The sequence below is a fragment of the Ambystoma mexicanum genome, chromosome 6q, assembly GCF_040938575.1.
Source record: "Ambystoma mexicanum isolate Mex_15411 chromosome 6q, UKY_AmexF1_1, whole genome shotgun sequence".
In the NCBI taxonomy this organism is placed as follows: Eukaryota; Metazoa; Chordata; class Amphibia; order Caudata; family Ambystomatidae; genus Ambystoma; species Ambystoma mexicanum.
The window spans coordinates 388,008,247-388,014,246 of record NC_090937.1 but is presented as its reverse complement, the minus strand read 5'-3'; positions in this window follow the sequence as shown (position 1 = coordinate 388,014,246).

Here is a 6,000-nt window from a genome sequence, read left to right as displayed (position 1 = left end):
TAAATGCATCGATGTCCAGCTAGGAAATTCTGTTCACTGCTCACATTGAACCCTGCTGGTGGTCTCTGTGATCTATTGACGGCCAAATAGCTATTTGTGTACTTTGTTGAATACTGTTCAGTTTTGTAATAAAGATTCTGGGAATCTTTACAAGCCTGTGTCGGTGTATTTTCCTTTGCTTGGTGTAACAGCCGTAATATTGTATTTTTTCTGATTCCACAGATGGCGCCCGAATAGGGACCCTCAAGATTGACTTTGTCTTGTTGAAGGTTGGCTCGGCTATCGGACCTGGATTGGACGGTGCCAACAGAAAAGGCCACTCTAGACGAGAAGCAAATTCCTTGACGAAACTGCACGATCCGATCCCTGGACGGTGAGCTGTAGCCCGAGACGACGTCTTGACGAGGGTCCATATATTTGAGGTGAGTAAATTTGCCAAAAATCACCAGACACGTGGGTCCTTAGCATTGTTCTTAGTAACCCGATTGGGCCTCCCAGTCCTTTGGTCAGGTGAATCGTGCCCCGATTCTTAATCTAACCCTGACAATTTGAATTTGGAGCATTGTACTCGCGAGCACAATTATTTAACCAGGTAACACCAGAATTTTGATATGCCTGGGAAATTGTCTGCCTGCTTTAGGGCATTATTCCGCAGCGACAGACAATCTTTGGAAGATAGCCGTCCCGCACCACAGGAGGGGTCACCGGTATGTACTATGTACTGTAAGAAAGGCTTTGGTAGTATAGCATTTAATGACATTTGGCACAGACAAACCAGACATAATTCTAATCTTCGGTGGCCAACCAATGGTAGTTTTGAAATCCCTCGTTTTGAATATTTAGAGTCTGTATTAGTAAAGGAAAAGGCTAGACCTGCAGCATTTGACGCGTTGCACAGTTGGAAAACAGAAGCTTTGCAGCAACAAAAGAGTAGAGAGCAACACATGCATAGAAACATGACAAGTGTCGAAAAGGCACGGTTATATGATCAAAATAAACAATTGGAGTCAGTTAGGAACACGGACAGGGCGTTTCAATTAGGCATTCAGAAAATCTACTCTTCAAAAGATTTTCATACGTCAGATGAATTGATTAATAAACTTTTGCATGAACGAAGGCCTGATGCCTCCGCGCCACCTCCGTACGTCCCTCCTCCTGGCGCTTTGACCCTTCCTGTTGTAGTTCCCCCTCCTATAGTTCCTCCGGTCCTCCCTGCTGTTCTTCCTGTTGTTCTTCCAGCCATTGCCCCTTTGCCTGCCCCCTTGCCTTCACCTGTTGTTATTCAGAATATGCATACTCTTCCACTTCCAAGTGATTCTGCATCGCTTGTAGTAGACCAGGGAGCAAGACCAAGGGTTGTGACTCGTAATACTGTGTCCCCAGACAAAAAGAGTGAATTGACTGCTTGGGCTAAACATTGTATGGAGAAGGGTGAACAAGCTGATGTTTTTTCCACACTCGAAAATTTAAAAGATATTCCTGAGAAAAATGTTTTTATCGAAGGATTAGGGACTCATTTGAGTATAATGTGGAATAGACAAAATGATGTAGATTTCCCACAAGGGTTACAGGTTTTGAACGCCTTAGCGTTGTCCAGAGATACTGCGGAGAAGGTATATGAGCATGTTGAGAGGATTTCTGAGTATAGGAAGGAGTTGGAAGAGTTACAGAATGAGGAAGCAGATGGTGGTAGTTTAGGTATTATGTACTTACAGAAACGGTTTTCTCCTCGTTGAGAATTAAAAGGAGAGGAAGCGCGAATTTGTATAAAGGATGTGAGAAGATGGATTTGGGATATGTCGATAACTCCAGATGAAGTATATGACACATATAGTCAGTATACGTTAGAAAGGCAAAATAAAGTGATACAGGTGATGGTAGAGCACTTGCAGAATGAGTGTGTAAGAAGAAAGATTTGTTGTCCCGCAGAATTGTTGAGTGTTTATAAGAGAGCCTTTTCGATTGATACTTCTTCGACTGCCTTAGCGCTTGATTTGGCTCTGTTGCTTAGTAAGCGTTCGGAGCTGCCTACTTCTCAGTTGCCTATGAAAGAGGTCCCTCTGACATTTGTCCCGAAAGTTGAGATTGCGGCCGATGCTGGACGAGGAATAGTCGCCGGAGAAATTCCTGCACATTACGTTTCACAGTTTGTTCACGTCCCGTTTTCAAGACAGGAAGTGAACACCATAAAGCAATCTATTCCCGATATAAGAAAGAATCCGATTGCATTCTATAAAGAAATAGAGTCGGTCTTACAGTCGTCGGTATTCACTTTAAGTGATATTGATTTATTATTTCCCGTACTCCTGCCAGTTGATTTGTGGAAACGGATTCGGACTATAGATGACATACCTGGGTTGGGAGATACATGGGATAACATGGTTAGGCTGGACAGAGAAAGACCAGCTGGCGAACGACCACCTCAAGTGATATTAACCTTGCCTGATAGAATTATTGTAAAATTGAAAACTATGGTTCCAGAAAAAAGAATCATTTGGGACAAGCTTACGGCCTGTGTCCAAGGAAAGTCTGAGGGTGCTACCGATTTCTTCAATCAGTTCGAGCAGGTATTCTCGGATTTCAATGGACAAGACTTGGGCACAGAGTCAGGGAAAAGGTTGTTTGTCGACAAATTTGTATGTGGATTGCTGCCTGACATCCAGTTACAGATGATGTCTTCTGAAAGCGCTTGGCAGGCGAAGTCTCAATCAGAAGTACTGCATATGGCTCAGTACTATGAAAATCGTGTAAATACTGAAAAGGAAAAACTTGAGAAAAAAAAGGGTGACCTGAAAACTAAAGTTTTATTACAGCAGATTGTTAGAAACCCTAGAGGGGGTAATCGATTTAGAGGTCAGTACATTCCACAGGGAAGAGTGCCCTTAGCTCCAGTAACCATTAACCAGTGTGCCTATTGCCGGCAGGAAGGCCACTGGCGCGCACAATGTCCGACCTTACAGCAAAGGTCATTTGGGAACATGGATATTCGATCCGGAGGTCGCCCAGGTGCAGGGGGCCCTGGCAGAGGTCAGTTTACACCAGAATCACAGCAACCTCCTTCACAAGATAAGCAAGTTTCGAATGTGGATAATAGAAACATTTTTGATCACCATTCTGCCGAGTACCTCTCTGAAGAGCTTCCTTTTGATAATATTCTGTTTAGCTAGGATTGCCCGAAGCAGGATTTGGAACCTACGCCTATTCCCGTTCATCAGAAAGGCCCCTACGTTGAGATGGCGGTGGGGAATAGGAAGCATCTATTTTTAGTAGATACGGGAGCACAGAAATGTTCCATTGATCATTCACGGGTTCCAAATATTCCCCTGTCAGGGCAATCCAACGTTTCCGTAGGGTTTTCAGGCACACCTGTAGTTTGTCCGGTCTCTTTGCCGGTACCGATAACACTGGGTCCCTCCACAGAACAGTGTCAATTTTTACTTACCACAAACTGTGGGGAGAACTTGCTGGGGCTAAATTTGTTGAATGCATTGCATGCAGTAATACATTGTTCTCCGGACGGAATTCGGCTAACAATTTCACCTCAGCAATCACTCGCCTCTCAGTTTTTGACTCAACCTTTACCGCCAGAATTTAGTAATGTTCCAGAATGCTTATGGGCAATTGATGATAATGATGTGGGCATTATTCAAATTGAACTTGTTAAAATTATTTTGAAACATGGAGTAAAATTGCCTCGCATCCTGCAATATAAGATCTCAGTTGAAGGCGAACAGGCTTTGAAATGTATAGTTTCTGATTTTGTACATCGTGGAGTAATTGAGGAGATTAAGGGTAGCATATGTAACAGCCCCATTTTGCCAGTATACAAAAAAGGTGATAATGTGATTCCCTTTCGTTTTATAATTGATTTACGCGCTATTAACAAAATTGTGGCTCCTCAATTTCCTATCGTACCCGATGTTACAACGATACTAACCATGATTCTGGCTTCTGCCACTCATTTTAGCGTTGTTGATCTTAAAAACGCATTTTTCAGTATTCCCATACACAAGGATAGCAGGTATTTGTTTGCGTTTACCCTAGGTGGACGCTCATTTACATTCACTCGTGCACCACAAGGGTACACCGAGAGTCCAAGTATTTATAGTAGGGCATTGAAAGAGCAGCTTGATACCCTCGAGTTGCCTACTACTTGCACATTACTGCAGTATGTAGATGACCTCCTCTTGGCTGCTGATTCTGAGAGCGCCTGTAAAGAAGGCACCGTGTTGTTGCTTTGTCATCTAGCAAAACATGGCCACAAAGCTTCACTTAAAAAAATTCCAATATTGTTGTCAGGAGGTCGCCTATTTAGGCTATCTCCTGTCAAAGGAGGGAAGGCGGTTGACACCTGAACGAATAAAGACCATTTCTGGCATGCCTGTCCCAAATACGCAAAAGGAAGTTAGAGCCTTGATAGGTATGGCTTCTTATTGTAGATTGTGGATCCCTAACTTTTCGTTAACGATTAAACCAATGCTGGCTTTGACAAAGAAGGGCATTTCTTTGCCATTGCCATGGACTTTGGAACACCAGACAGCATTTGATTTGCTCAAATGCGTGCTGTGTTCAGCGCTGGTTTTGGGAACTCCAAATTATGACAAGGCCTTTGTATTGTTTGTGCATGAACATGATGGATGTGCTTTGGTTGTGTTAACGCAGGAACATGGAGGGAAAAATAGGCCATGCGGCTACTATTCGTCCGCCCTTGATCCTGTAGCATGCGCTTTGCCAAGATGTTTGCGCGCTGTTGGTGCTGCTGCTGCATCTGTAAAACAGAGTGAGGAAATGGTCCTGGGTCATGCGCTAACCCTAATGGTACCTCACTCTGTAGATATTCTATTGAATATAACTCAAACGCAACACCTCACTTCTGCACGATTGACAAGATATGAACTAATCTTGTTTGCCCCCCACATTCAAATTCAGAGGTGTCGCCTGAACTTTTACCTGTCTCGCAAGATATTGTTGATGGTGACGATACGTCACACGATTGCCTTTATATGACAGAACAAGAGACTAAAGGCAGAATCAATCTGAAAGACACACCTTTGAATAGCCCACAAGGAGAGCTATTTTGTGATGGCTCTTGTTTTAAACTTCCAGACGGTACATCCACGGCTGCCTATGCTGTTACTACTTTAAGCACGGTTGTGGAAACTAAAAGAATTACGCATAACTCTGCGCAGGCCGCAGACATTATAGCGTTAACTCGAGCTTGTGAACTTTCTGAAGGGCTTACAGTGAATATATATACTGATAGTCAGTATGCCTTTGGGGTGGCCCACAATTTTGGTAGACTTTGGAAAGAACAAGGTTTCTTGACCTCGCACGGAACGAAAATCCAGCATGGCACTTTAATAGTGCGATTACTTTCAGCACTTGCACTCCCTGTTCAGTTAGCTATCATAAAATGTTCAGCACATCAAAAGGTTACAGATGATGTAGGAAAAGGGAATGCTTTCGCCGATCAGATAGCTAAACAGACTGCCACTGATTTCAGTTCAGAAATGTATGCTGTAAAAGAAATTGTAAATGTTTGCACTTTGGGTGAAAGTATTGATGCTGTAAAAGATATTCAAGCAGATGCTACCATAGAGGAAACTAAGAGATGGATCGAGGGTGCAGGGAGATTGGATGACGAGGGGTGTTGGGTAGACAATATTGAAGGGAAATGGTTACTCCCTGACGCCTACATTACAATGATGGTTATTATGGCTCATGGTCCGACACATGTTTGTGCGCGAAAATTGATAAAAATGCTACACAGTGTATGGGCCAATGATAAGATTTTCAAAACTGCGGAGCGTTTTGTCCAGAACTGCATGGTTTGCTTGCAGCACAATGTAGGAAAAGGTACCTCGACTCCTAGAGGAAGTTTCGCTCCACCTTCTGTCCCGTTTGAGGTTATTCACTTTGATTTTATTGAAATGGAACGGTGTAACAATCTTAAATATGTATTGGTTGTTATTTGTGCCTTTAGTAAGTGGGTTGAGGCCT